The sequence below is a fragment of the Ursus maritimus genome, unplaced genomic scaffold (genome assembly GCF_017311325.1).
Source record: "Ursus maritimus isolate PB19 unplaced genomic scaffold, ASM1731132v1 scaffold_29, whole genome shotgun sequence".
Lineage (NCBI taxonomy): Eukaryota > Metazoa > Chordata > Mammalia > Carnivora > Ursidae > Ursus > Ursus maritimus.
The window spans coordinates 2928735-2944047 of record NW_024425452.1 but is presented as its reverse complement, the minus strand read 5'-3'; positions in this window follow the sequence as shown (position 1 = coordinate 2944047).

The window sequence follows — 15313 nt, the reverse complement described above, 5'->3', positions numbered from 1 at the left end:
GGTGTCAGGCGTAGGGCAAGAGCTGGAAGAGCGAGGGAAGATTCTGGTACTAAAAAAAACAAAAGGAAGGAAGGGAGGGAGGAAGGAAGGAAGGAAACACGAAAATATAGTGGAATAGAGCTAATACTGGTTCCCCGTCATCCAAAGGATAAAAGCAACTTCTCAGTTTGCCACCGGGAGGTCCGTGTGACCCACCCTCTTCCACCTTCACCAGACTAATTTTCCATCTCTCCCAGAGATTTCAGGTTCCCAATTGTCCTGAATTTTCAGGCCATCAGCCCTCAAAATATCCAAGTCCTCTCCTCCCCTTTTATAATAAATTCCTGTGCCTCCTTCAGCCCACAGCTCAAATTGTCACCTCCTCCAGAAAGCCTTCCCCAGAGCCCAAGACCAGACTTGGTGCTGCTTTTGCTGGGCATCTCCAGCCACTTGCACATAACTTCATTGTAGCTATCCTCTGCTATAATTACTCATTTAAATAGTGCATCCCGCACTAAACTGCCTCTCCTTCAGGGCAAAAAGTGCGTCTGATTGCGTGTTCATATTCCCTAGCAGGTGCCTGGCACACAGTAAATGCTTAATGAATAAATAGCATGGCATCCTCCAATGCACTAAGCCTACTCAGGGCTTTTAGGTTTGCTGTTCCCTGTGCCTGGAATGTTCTTCCTCCAGATATTCACTCCCATTAGAGTCTCTGCTCAAATGTCACTACGTGTGAGAAGCCTTCCCTGGCCACTCTGTCTAAAACAGCATCCCCAGTCACTCACCCTTACCCTGCTTTAATGTTTCCTTTTACAGTACTCATCATTGTCTGATATTTGTTTATTGACCGTCTCCCACTACAGTGCAAACGTCAGAGATCTAAGACTTTTTCCCATTCATCTCTGTATCCCCAGTGTCTAAAACAATGCCAGGCATTGTAGGTGCTTAATAAACCTTTATTGAATGAATAAATGGCATGGAGATGAGTGATAGAGGGGTTTTGGAATATCGTGGTAGGGACAAGGGGTTGAAAATACTACAGAACAGGGAAATGCGTAGGTGGAAGTTACAGGCCCTCAGGGCCAGAGTTGACCCTCTCAGGAATGGTAGCAAAGAGAGAAGCCAGGCTCAGCAAAGGAGGGAGTGGAATGAGAGCCAGGTGGAACTCTGGAGGTGGGTACTCAGGGAGCAGAGCCCTCCTGGGAAAGCCACGGTTCAGGTAGAGGGAATAGGCTGGGCTGGAGGCCGAAGTTTACTCAGATCTAAAGACAACATCCACCCTGAGCCCAGGCCTCTCTTGGCCAGATGGTTCCGGAGAAGCCTTAGCATCTGTTCCTCTGTAAATTATCCAGTGCTCCCTCCTGCCTGTCCTCTCTGGTGACAGCTGAAACAATTGCCCAGGAATTCCATCTGCTTTCCTGTCCTTCTCCCCTCCACAGCTCATCAGCATTTCAGAACGGAGAGGTATCCCATTTCCCTGGGCCTAGGGATGGGAGCTGGGTCTGTCCCTTGGTGGAGCTGGCCTCAAGCCCCCACTTCTTCACCAACACATACAAATAAAACCTTGGCAGAGATTCCCAAGGTCAGTCATCTTTATTTGCCATCCTGTCCATGCATTTCTATCCCATACAACTTTTTTGTATTGTTAATTTAATACAATTACACTAAATGAATCAATCATACTGGTTCTCGAAGAGCTTAAAATAAGTGCTCCCAATCATTAGACAGCTGTACATGGTTCCCCTTAAGTTGCCCATACAGTCCTTTCATGATGTGGCATTCATTATGCTGTAAGAGCACAAACCCAGATTTTTTTGAAATATGACTTTTATCATTTACTAAAAGAAATTTGTGTGAGAAAGAAATGAGGAAGTTGACTTTCTTTTCTAAATACATACAACCTTCAGATCCCCTCTCTTCGTTTCCAGAAGTTGTTTTGGGACCTACAGCAGGATCACAGGCCTGTGAACTTATGGTATATAAATTTGAAAAGTGATCCAAGTTTCTATTTTTTTAAACAGAAAAATTATCAGTAAACATAAACACCCCCCTTTTTTTTAAGAGAGAATTTTTTTTTTAATTTAGAGAGCGAGAGAGCAGGGGTGGGGAGGGGCAGAGGGAGAGGGAGAGAGCGAGAATCTTAAGCAGCCTCCATGCCCATGTGAAGCCCAATGTGGGGTTCGATCTCACAACCCTGAGATCATGACCTGAGCCGAAATCAAGAGTCAGATGCTTAACCAACTGACCCACCCAGGCACCCCAACACAAACATACCTTTGAAAAGAAAGGGAGTCATAGTCCTCCAGAGTTTTAAGCTTTCAGGATACGTGAGATTAAGTTCCTTTTACTATTAAAAGGCTGGTTTACCTCATCACTCCTCGCTCCGTGGGTGTAAAAATGCACATGTGTAACCCTATATATTCATTAGGCCACAATTCAATCATTTTTCACCATCATGTAAGAGACCTGTGAGGAATGGATGAAGATTAAAAACCCCTTTTCTTGGGGCGCCTGGCTGGGTCAGTTGGTTGAGCACCTGACTCTTGATTTCAGCTCAGGTCCTGATCTCAGGGTCCTGGGATCAGGCCCTACATCTGGCTCTGTGCTCAGCAGGGAGTCTCTTTCTCTCCCTCTCCCTCTGTGCACCCCCCCATCCATGCTCTCTCTCTCTCTTTCAAAAAAAAAATCTTATGTAAATTGTATACATTTGTATAAATACAGACAGACAGACCCCCTTCTGGGCTTTCAGAGTATTAGGAAGTAGATGCAGTTTGCAGAAGAGTCAGGTTCGCTACATTCTGATGACAGTTTTTGTATGCTGTGCCTTGGTGTCCATGGGGCTGTGGGGATGCAGGGCCCACCTGTACCAGCATGAGCAAGTATTTCCCAGCACACAATCTACCTAGATCCAAGACAATTCTTCCTCCTGGTTTCATTTATGTAGACCTAGTTTCCCAGCTAGAATGGATATGTCAGTGTGGAGTTCGGAGTAGGCCTGACAGACCACATAGGGAGAGGAGGGGCTTGGACTAGAAGTGTCATCTTGGACAAAGACAGCAATGTGAGCTCCAGGTATTGGAGGAAACCACTGGGGAAAGACTTAAAACTGTCCTGCACTCAGCCCCAGAGTCCTTTGAACTGTTCATCATGATAGCCAGAAAGGCCATTGGCCATATGCAACCTCTTTGCTTGCAACTGACATTATGTACTAATGGTTCGAAGCCAGGAGGCTGCCTATATTTTTATTTATGACTTTGGCTGGACATGCTGAACCCTATTTACATGGTTCTTTGGAGAATGATTTCAAAACTTCAAGAGGTGATAACTTAGTCTGCTTCCCAGATTTAAGTAATACACATTTCCCAATTCTTCTATTAATAGAAATCCACAGCTACCGCCCTGGTGGATAAGCTTTTATTATATGTAAATGTCTTTTTCCTAACTCAGAATGTTGAATTTGATGGGAACCTAAGAAATATCATTTTATTTTTTTAAAAGGTTTTATTTATTTATTTAACAGAGAGAGAGCACACACAGAAGCCAGGGGATGAGCAGAGGGAGAGGGTGAGGGAGAAACAGGCTCCCCACTGAGCAGGGAACCCGATGCGGGTCCCAATCCCAGGACCCTGGGATCATGACCTGAGCCGAAAGCAGACACCTAACCAACCAAGCCACCCAGGCGCCCCAGAAATAACATTTTAAAGATCTTGAAACTTGGTGGGATCTTGCATTCTTTACTATTCTTAAAGCCAGTTAGCTCTTGGAAAACACTTAATGAAAACAGGAATTCAAATAAATATTTCTACACTCACATATGCAATAATGCTATTCATAGCAGCATTATTACAATAGCCAAAAGGTGGAAGCAAACCAAGTGCCCATCAGTGGATGAATCGATAAACAAAATGTGGTCTATACATACAAGGAATGTTTTTCAGCCATAGAAAGGGAGGAAATTCTGACACATGCTCCAACATGAATGAATCTGGAGGACGTTATGCTAAGTGCAATAAGCCAGTCAAAAAAGGGCAAGTGCTGTATGATTCCTCTTATATGAGGTAGTACCTAGAACAGTCAGATTCTTAGAGACCGAAAATAGAAAGGCGGTTGCCAGGTGGTGGGGCAAGGGGGAAGAGGGAGTTAGTGTTTAATGAGTACAGGGTTTTAGTTTGGAAAGATGAAAAATTCTGGAGCTGGATAGTAATGATGGTTGCCCAACCATGTGAATGTCGGTAATCAGTGTCAATGCCACTGACTGTACACTTATTTTTTCTAAGATTTATTTATGTATTTGACAGAGAGAGAGAGAGTGAACAGGAGCAGGGGGAAGGGCAGAGGGAGAGGGAGAAGCAGACTCCACATTGAGCACAGAGCCCGACGTGGGGCTCGATCCTAGGATCCCGAGATCATGACCTGAGCCGAAATCAAGAGTCAAACGCTCCACCAACAGAGCCACCCAGGCACCCCCGAACTGTACACTTAAAAATGATTCAAATGGTGGGGCGCCTGGGTGGCTCAGTCTTGTTTTCTGGTTTCTGGGGGAGTCTCATCTCTCCCAACTCTAAGGCAGGGACTCCCTGGGACAGACTTTGGGTCTCTCCCTTCGGACTTTGAGTACCCTGTCGTGAAGTCCTGTGCCTCCCCTCTCAGACTTGAATTTTGAGTCCTGGGGAAGCTCAGAAAGTATAGAAGAAACAGCTTGTCTCCGTCTTCTGGACGGTACCGGGACCCATTTGTCAGGCCCTGCTTCACTGAGCTAGTAGGGGCTAGATAGTTCTGCAGCCCTCCTGGTCTCTTTGTTATATCAGTGCCTGAAACTTGGCCACTTCTCAACTAACCCCAAAGCACACAGTCAGGGGCGACCTTGCCTGGCTTCTTCCCTTTCCATGAGCAGGTATCTCCAGGTGCCCCAAGCCTGGCATCCAAGGACCTGAGACCTGGCACTCCAGCCCCCGAGGCACACAGTGAGCTCTGCCAACACACACACACACACACACACACACACACACACACACACACGCAGAGAATCACACACAGCCAAAAGGCAGGGCACAATGGCTGGTAAGGATTTCAGGCCTTGAGCAACTGGCTCCAACTCCTGCTGTGAGGTAGGAGTGAGGGGGGAGGAAAGGAAACAACCAGGGGGGAGGACATTGGTTTCAGGGCCCAAAGGCCCTGCTCTGGCAGAAAGGCTCGGTGGAGGGTGGCCTCCTTGGATAGGCTTGACATCTTCTCTGTATCAGCTCAGCTCCCTCTTGCAGCCTCCACTTGATGGGCTGGCCAGACTGGCTTGGAGAGATGGTAGCGGGACAAAACCAGCAGGTAGGTGATTGGCCCTTAGCTGGTGAGGACTGGGACCAGTCCTGCATGCCCCTGGGTCTCCATGAGGTCCAGGGCTCACAGATGTGTCTCGTCCCCCTTAATTTGGAGTGTGTGGCGGTGAGCGGGTGTGCCTGCCCTACTAGTCTATAAGCTGCTTGGAGTCAGGGCCTGGCATTTTTTCAGATTAATTCATTTTCTCACTCAACTCATGCTTCTTGAGTTTCTGGGGTCCCCTCCTAACCTCTGACCACGGTGCTATCATGCTAGGCTCTGATGCGGATGAGGAGAGATATTGTTAGTGGGTCAATGAATGTGTGAATGAATGAGTGCCTCCCCTTGCTCCCCAGTTTCTTGTCTCTGCACCCTCATTTTGTCTTGGTAATATACAAAACTCGTTGTTTGGAAAGGAGGCTAGGGAGAGAGGAGGGTAATGTGAGAACCCACCCCTCAGGTGAGCAGCAGAGAGGCCAAGAAGGATGAATCCTCATGGCTGGGGGCCCTGGAGGAAGGATTTATTGGAAGGTACTCAGGAAAGAAATGCTAGGAAAGTGGGGAACCCCAACAGGCTTGGGAGAATGGGGTGTTCTAGAGCAGGAGCTCCTGTTCTAGAAAGGAACCTCATATGTCTATTGGCACCCTACCCAAAACAGAGGCCACTATTAAGGGAGGCTTAGGAGGGCCCTAAAGTCATCAGGCTTCCTGCCCAATCCGCTGCCGAAGTCCTGCCTAAATTGTACCATGAAACAAAAATTAAAGCTAAGAGTTGGCTAGCATCAGCCAGGGGGCTCTTACCACCACACGGCCCACACCAGTCACTTCTCCCAAGCATAGGACAGTGGTTAAGAGCAGGGTCTCTGAAGTAGACTGCCTAGGTTCCTATCTTGGCTCTGTCACTTAACTAGCTGCCTGGACATAGGCAAATGACTGAAGTTCTCTGTGCTTCAGTTTTCCTATCTATTAAATGGGTTAAGCATAGTCCCTACCTCACGGCATTGTTGTAAGGCTCAAATACGTGCATGCACGTAACGTGCTTAGAACAGTGCCGGGTGCACGGGACACCCGTGTACTTACCAGCAAGGCCCTTGGGCTCAGAAAGCTAGATATATCCCGAAGGTCACCCGGCTCTGGGTGATGGAGCAGCTTGTGTTATTCTTGCCTTGACATCACACAGCCTGGAGAGTAGTTGGAGCGATCCTGGGCTGCTCTGAGCCAGGGAGTGAGTTGACAAGGATAGAGTGAGAACATTTATCCTCAAGGCACCTTGTAGAATGGATGCATGGGAGAAAGGGGTGGGCCTGGACCTGAGGGCCACGTAGGAAATGCTTGTCATGAGTCTGGCGTAGTGAGGAAGGTGTTGACAAGGCCTGAGGCAGTGGGATAGAACAACCCAACAACTTTTGGGGAGCAGCCTGAATAGAGGAATGGGAAAGAGAGAGGAGTCAGGGATGACCTTAGGTTTCAAGGCTGTCTTACCCAAAGAATGGCGGGCTCTCTGCCAGAAACAGGTGATTGGTCCTGGGGGTTCTTGGAAACCCAAGCACTGAGATAAGCCCTCTTTCCTGGGGGATTGTTAAATGGGAAAAGGAGTGTGTGTTAGAGCAGTTTTGCAGAGACTAAATGCTGTCTTTTATGCCAAGGGGTTTCTACCCCTAGGAGTGGATGGATTCTCAAAGATACTGGATCAGAGGGGTGCCTGGCCGACTCAGTCAGAGGAGCATACAGCTCTTGATCTCGGGGTCATGAGTTTGAGCCCCATGTTGAATGTAGAGATTACTTAAATAAATAAAATAAAATAAAATAAAATAAAATAAAATAAAATAAAATAAAATAATCCTGGATCAGAAACAGTTGCTAAGAGACAAGCCCAGCACAGCTCAGACAGCCCAGTACAACTTATCATCATTGATCTTGTCGCCAACCCTCTCCCTACTCCAGGGTAGGAAACAGACTTTACCAGGGACCCCAAAGCCTCAGCAACCACACACCCCAGGCCTTACTCTCCTGCCTCCAGTTAACACACCTGCAGTTTCACACCCTATCTCCTCTCCTTAGAGCCACCCTGATGGAGAGTGAGGCTGGCACTGTTTTGGCATTTTACAGATGAGGAGACTGAGGCCCAAAAATGTGATGAGACTTTCTCAGAGGTGACACAGCCAAAGTCAATCAGCGATCATATTCCAAATCCTGTTAATTTTACTTCAGTACACCACACCTCCACTTCAAGATATCTCAAGCAGATTGGGGCCAGAGGTGCCTACCTCTTCCCCAACCGGTCCAGGGACATCCCTTGGCATCCAAGGGCATTAGCTTTCTCTCTGGGACTAACAGAACGGTGGGATAATGAACCAGTATCAAGGAGGCAGTGAGCGTGGACAGTTGGGGATGTGGCAACATTATGGATAAGCACTAAACCTCAGGGTTGGAACCACTCTTAGAGACCACGGAATTAATGCCTACTGTTTACAAGGGAAACTTAGGCCCAGAAAGAAGGGACTTGCCCACTGAATACTTCTGACATTTCGTCATCCCTTTGTCCCAGGTATTTATCATTGAGCGTGACAAATTACCTCAAAACTTAATGGTTTAAAACGGTAATTTTTTTATCTCCCAGATTCCCGTGTGTCAGGGATTTAGGAAGGGCTCAGCTGGGCAGTTCTTTTTTTTAAAGATTTATTTATTTAGTTAGAAAGACATACACACACACACACACACACACACACACACACACACACACGAGTTGGGGGAGGGGCAGAGCGGGAGATTCAGACTCCATGCTGAGCGTGGAGCCGGACACAGGGCTCAATCCCACGACCCTGAGATCAGGACCTGAGCCAAAACTAAGAGTCAGACACTTAACCGACTGAGCCACCCCAGCGCCCTCAGCTGAGCAGTTCTGACTTTGTCCCTCACGAACAGAACTGCAGTTAGTCAGTGGCTGGAGCTGAAACGGTAGGAGCTGGAGCACTTGCGCGCTGCCTGGGCCTCTCTCTTTCTCCACATAGTCTCAGGTCTTCTCCCTGTGGCCTCTCCACTGGGGCTAGTTTGGGCTTCCTCACAGTGACCTCAGGGCGATCACACGGATTATAGGGCAGCTCGGGTCTCCAAAGGCAAGTGTCTCGAGAGAATCACGTCAAACCTAGATCATCTTTTGTGACCCAACCTCGGAAGTCCCAGAGCATCCCTTCCACCGTGGTTATAAGCCTGCCTGAAGTCAAGGGAAGGCAACACAGAACCTACCTCTCAATGGGAGGAGCGTCAAAGTCACACTAGAAGAAGAGCATGTGGGGTGGGAGATCTGTGGCAGCCATCTTTGGAAAATACCATCTGCCGCCCCCGTGCACGATTGCCTGGATCAAGCATGGCAGGGGAGCAAGCAGGCCTGGGTCTGAACCTGGCCTCATCACCTGCTAGCTCTGTGACCTTGGGGAAGTCACCTAAGCCCTTGTTCCCTTCTCCCCCCTCCTCCATAAAACTGAAATAATAATAACGTCCGTCTTGCTGGGCTGTGGTGAGGATGCAAGGGAAGGGCCTGGCCCAGAGAAGGTTTGTTTTTTCTTTTTCCAGGTTATGAGAAAGCAGTGAGTACACCATCAACCTAAATTCTTCCTCCTGCCCGTGAAACAGACTCAAATCTCAATAAAGACAAAAACTAAGACAAATAAGAGTGCAAATTCAGTGCCAAACAGTACAAGATGTGGCATGATAAACCGAGAGCTGCCTATAGCAATAAACAAAACAAAGCCGGGGCCCCTGGCTGGCTCAGTCAAGAAAACATCCAACTCTTGATCTCGGGATTGTGAGTGTGAGCCCCACAGTGGGTGTGGAGATTGCTTAAATAAATAAATAAAAACTTAAAAAAATCTCACAACAGGGGCGCCTGGGTGGCACAGCGGTTAAGCGTCTGCCTTTGGCTCAGGGCATGATCCCGGCGTTCTGGGATCGAGCCCCACATCAGGCTCCTCCGCTGTGAGCCTGCTTCTTCCTCTCCCACTCCCCCTGCTGTGTTCCCTCTCTCGCTGGCTGTCTCTCTCTCTGTCAAATAAATAAATAAAATCTTAAAAAAAAATCTTACAACAAACAAACAAAACCCAAAGCCCTTGCCCTCATGGAGTTCAAGGAACCTATCAATACATAAGTATATGCTAATAGATGTGTATGTCAGGTGGAGAAAAGTGCTGTAAAGAAAAATAAAGTAGGATAAAGGAAAAATGCCGGGGTGAGGGTGGGATTATTACATCGGGCGATCAGGGTGGGCCTCTTTACTAAAATGAAACTTGAACAGAGAACTAAATGAAATAAGGGAGTGAGGTATGAAAAGATCTGGGTAAGAGCATTCCAGGCAGAGGAAACAGCTAGTGCAAAGGTCCTGAGGCAGGGGACATGCTTGATATGTTCAATATTCAATGCAGAGGCCAGTTTGGCTGGAGCAAGGTAAAGCAGGGAGAGTAGAGGGGATAAAGCCAGATGGGATCCACTGAAACGTTTTGAGCAGAGATGTGACATAATCTAACTTCCATCTTTTAAATAAACTTTTTATTTTAAAATAAATTTAGATTTGCAATAAAGCTGCAAAGATAATAAAGAATGTACCTTTCACCCAGATTCCCCTAGTGTTAACATTAGCCATAACTGTGGGACATTTGTCAAGCTGAAGAAGCCAATAGTGGTACCTTAGTGTAAACTAAACTCCAGACTTTATCCAGACTTCACCTGTTTTTTCACTCATGATCTTTTCCTGTTTCAGAATCTGATTTAGGATTTAGTGCACCATGCCACATTTTGCTGGCTTCTTATTTTATCAGGATCACCCCAGCTACTACACAATAATAAAAGACCCATTAAGAAGTTGTTGCAGTAGGGGCGCCTGGGTGGCTCAGTCAGTTAAGCATTCGACTTGATTTTGGCTCAGGTCAGGATCTCAGGATGGTGGGATCAAGCCCTGCGTTGGGCTCTGTGCTCGGTGCGGAGTCTGTTTGTCCTTCTCCCTCTGCTCCTTCCCCTGTGCTCAGTCACTCGCTCTCATAAATAAATAAATAAATAAATAAATAAATAAATAAATAAATAAAATAAATAAATAAATAAATAAGTAAGTAAGTAAATAAATAAAATCTTAAAAAAAAGAAAAGAAAAAGAAGTTGTTGCGGTAGTCCAGGCAAGAGATGATGGGGCTTGGACCCGATGTCAGAGGTCAGATTGTGAAATGTGGTCAAGTTCTGGATGAAGGTGAAGGCAGAGCCAACAGGATTTGCAGGATGTGGGATGTGAGAGCAGAAGGAGAGGTAAGTATGATGCCATGGTCTTTGGTCTTAACCACTGAATAGATGAAGTAGCCGTTTACTGATCTCATTGGACTGACGTAGGAAGCCTCCTGTTTGAGGCTGGAAGTCAGGAGGTTGCATTTGGACATGCTAAGTTCTAGTTGCCTAGCGGGCAATCCAAGGGGACATGTCAAGTAGGCAGTGGGATACACGAGTCTGGATTTCAAGGAGAAATCCTGGCTGGAAACATGAACTCGGGAAATAGGAACTCAACTTCTAGCTAGGACTTAATTAGGATTCCATTAGGCTGAATGAGGTCATGACCAGAGTGAGCGAAGATAGAAAAGAGGTCTGAGGGTCAGCCCTGAGGCTGCGGAAGAAGTTCCACAAGGACGAAGAAAAAGCAAAGGAGGTGGGACGGGGAGCTGTTGAGGTAGGTGGAAAAGCCAGTGAGAGGGGTCCTAGAAGCCCAGGTGACGGCTGTGTCGGATTCAGCTTTAAGGAGCCACTGAGATGAGGACTGAGACGTCATCATTCGATTTGACAAGGGTGAGGGCATTGATGAGAGCTACTCCGGTGGTGGGGTGAGGTGAGAGGGTTCAAGAGGAAATGAGAGAAGAGGTAAAGACAGCAAGCACAGACAAATATTTTTGAAGAGTTTTTAGTAAAGGGGAGCAGAAAAATGTAGCTGGGAGAGAATATGGGAATGAAGAAGGACATTTATTTTAAGATGGGAGGGAGGTTGCTGGAAGTGATCCCATAGCAGACTGACGATGCAGAAGAGATGGGAGAACGAGGGAGCCCTGTAGTTACACAGGGGGAAGGCTGGGAACTCGTGCCCACGTGGAGGGGCTCACCTCGCTAAGAACACAGGCAGTGCATCTATGGTAACAGGAGGGAGGGCAGACTATATGGAGACAGCTGCATGTAGGCGATAGAAGCCCGTGGAAATTCTCTTTAGACTGCTTCTATTTTCTCCATGAAGTTGGACACAAGACCACCAGCAAAGTGAGGAGAAAGGAGGAGTGGTTGGAGGTTGGAGGAGAGAGGACAATGTAAAAACAGCTTTCGGGGAGGGTGGGAGAGTGCACAGAACTGAGGATATGTGGGAGCATTAGAGGTTAACACAAAGGACCTTTGAAGGGCATGAATTTAAGGGAGACCAGTCAGCCGGGAGACATGTTTTTTCCAGCCACGTTCAGCGGCCTGGGTGCAGGCTGGAGAAGCCACAGGGATGGGGTTTTGCCAGATGAATACGATGGGAGAGAAGGGCCGGGAAGTTCACGTGTGCAAGAGACAGATGATAGTAATAAATCATGGAATCGGATCTGGGTAAGGAGGGAAGGCTGGATGTGATGGGGACAGGGGAACAACCAAAAGGAGGCAGCATCAATGGGGAAGAGACAGGGCCAATCTAGCCACGGGAGGCACCGTGCCTGAGGCTCACGATATTTTTAGGGGCCCACAAAATGTGTTTTTTAAATTATTTATTTATTTATTTGTCAGAGAGAGAGAGAGAGCGAGAGATAGCACACAAGCAGGGGGAGCAGCAGGCAGAGGGACAAGCAGGCTCCCCGCTGAGCAAGGAGACTCGATTCCAGGACCCTGGGATCATGACCTGAGCCAAAGGCAGACGCTTAACTGCCTGAGCCACCCAGGCGTCCCCCCCACAAAATGCTTTAATTTTAATTTATTTTAAAATCAGAAGAAAAATAATGAATATAATAAAAATGAATACATAATAACAAATCCAGCCTGGATTATATTCATCTTTATACCAATGCAATTATAAAATATAATTTTTTAACTGATTTATTCTGATTTTTTATTTTTAAGTAAGCTCCATGCCCAACGTGACCCTGAGATCAAGAGTCGCATGCTCTCCGGACTGAGCCAGCCAGGCGCCCTATAAAATACAATCTTTAATATCTTTTTGCAGAGGGGCCCATGAAGATGAAGCACCCAGAGCCCACAAAAATTGTAATGTGCACTGGTGATCCCAGTGCATCCAATTCAATATTTGTTGAATGTATTTATAACAGCAAAAAAGTAAACACAATCTAAATCTAGAATTGTTTGAGTCCAGGTACTAAAGGGCATGGGCTGGAAACAAGAATTGGTAATAAGAAAGTATGATACATAAAATTGAGATTATGAAGTGTGCGAAGCTACTGATAGTAACAAGGTTTTGGTGACCATCCTTCCCATTGGTGGAGAAGAAGAAATCAAGGAAATGGGAAGCCGGTTTTATCAATCACCTACTGCTATATGAACAAACGACTCCTAAATCGAGTGGCTTACGATAACCACCATTCATCTGCTCAGAGTTTGGTGACATGGGCTAGGCTCTGCTAGCAGTTCTTTTACTGGGCTTGCCTAGGCTCATTCATAAGGCTACGATTGTCTGGAGGCTTGACTGGGGCTGGGTAACATGACCTCACGTGTCTGGTGGTGGTTGGCCAGGGCACTTCAGCTCTCCTCCAGAGGCCTTCTCGTCTTCCAGTAGGCCACACTGGACTTCTTTACATCATGAATTTTCTAAGAGGGCAAAGGAGCAAGCTGCAAGGTCTCTTGAGGTCCAGGTTCTGGGGACTCACACAGTGTCATTCTGTTAGAGCAAGTCATAAGGCCAGCCCAGATTCAAGGGGTTACAGAAATAGACTGCACTTCTTGCTGGGAGGAGCGGCAAAATCACTGCAAGGGCTCATGTGGGACAGGAGCGAGTGTAGTGGCCATCTTTGCAAACAAACTTATCACACGTATTGGAAGAATTGCCTATGTGGTACTGAGTCATCAAGAATCACCAAGAATTTGATGCAAGTGGGAGTAAAGAGAGTGACAAAAAGCCAGGTGCTAAAATCTTCAGAGCATAAGGGAGTAGGGAGTGATGTAATCTGATGCCATCAACTCCCAAAGCTTCAAGTATCTGTACTGTTTCATCAGTGAATGTCAATGAATTTCATTAAGGAAAAGGAACTGTTCATTTTCCACAACTTCTTTGACTCAGTCACACATCATTTTAGACTCTATCTTAAGAAAGGAACCTAAACCATGGAAAAAACTATAGGCATGAAAATCTGTGGCCCTACTATTTATCTGGGAGCCGTATCCCCCGTGCCTATGATGCCGTCTGGCACACAGCACTAGCACATGGGTGCTCAGTAAATATTTGTGGAATGAGTTTATAATTGCAAAAACAGAAACAACCTAAATATCCAGCAATGAGGGCTAGGTTAAATAAAAATAATGGTATACTAACGGAATGTCATGTAGCCATAAAAAATTATGTTTTGGAGGGCCAGCAATATATCACATATAGTTAAAAAAAAAAAAAGCAGGATACAACATTACAGGTACTGTATAAAAACACCTGGACAGGAAAAGAGTTCAATACAGCAATAGTGGTTTTATCATGCCAGGAGGATTTCATGAGTGATCTTTTTCTTTTTATTTTATCCTTAACATTTTTTAATATTATTGAATTTCTTTTCCTTAAATTTTGAAAAGATTTTATTTATTTATTTATTTATTTATTTATTTATTTATTTGAGAGACAGGGCATGAGCGGTGGGGCAGAGGAAGAGGGACAGGCAGACTCCCTGCTCAGCAGGGAGCCCGCGGTGAGGGGGTTGGTGCTGGATCCCAGGACTCCCATATGTGACGGGACTGGAAGGCAAACTCTTAATCAGCTGAGCCACCCAGGCGTCCCTGAATTTCTTTTTCAATAATATTAAAAGTTGTACACATTCATTGTGGAAAAGGGGGAAATACTGAAAAGCATCAATAAGAAAAAAATAGGGGCTCATTTGGTTGGGTGTTAGACTCTTTGTTTCCACTTAGGTCAGGATCTCAGGGTCCTGGGATTGAGCCTTCCCCCCCACCTAGGGCCCCTCACTCAGCCAGGATTCTGCTTGCGGATTCTTTCTCCCTCTCCCTCTGCCCCTCCCCCCACTCACGTTCTCTCTCTTTCAAATAAATAAATAAATCTTAAAAAAATAAGAAAAAATAATCTGTAAATCCATCATTCAGAAAAAAAAAAAATCACTGCCAACATTGAGATAGGTTTTACTTTGTTCTTGCTCCCCTCCAAACACACTGAACATATTCTTAGCTCTTTGGACATCTTCAGACTCAAAAAGTGATTTTTAGTAGTCATATAGTGTTTACATACCATAAACTATTTGGCCTACAGTAATTTTGGACAGTATAAGTCGTTTGCAATTTTTCACTTAAAACAACAACAACAACACAAAACAAACAAACAAAAAAACTTAAAAGAATGATTAGAGCCATGGCATCACTCAAATTCAGAAAGCTCTTCAAAAAAGAAGTGATCAGAGGAAGTTTCTAGAGAGACAGGGTGAGGGTGGCTGTTAATGTCCAACGGGGACTGCAAGAAAAATTAGTCCGCCCTTCAGTGTGTTGGTGGTGTCTGTAGGCAGCTGCTCTGCATGGGCTGGGGACCCCTCCTTACGCTGTTTGGAAATTGTAGATGGTGAAATCTCCATCTGAAGGACCAGAAGATGGGCAGCGGCGTTACCTGCCCTCTGCCCTCTTGCTCTGTGAGAACAAAAAATTGTTTCCTGTCCTTGCCTTGCACAGGTGTCCAGAGCCATTAGCTTGGAGGAATACTCCTGGGCTCCCCCCGCCCATACAACTCTCAGTCTGAGCTCTGGGTTTGGGCAGTTGACCATTAGCCTGAGATCAAGAACGCATGTGAAGTGGGAACCTGGGAGGCACATCTACAGAGT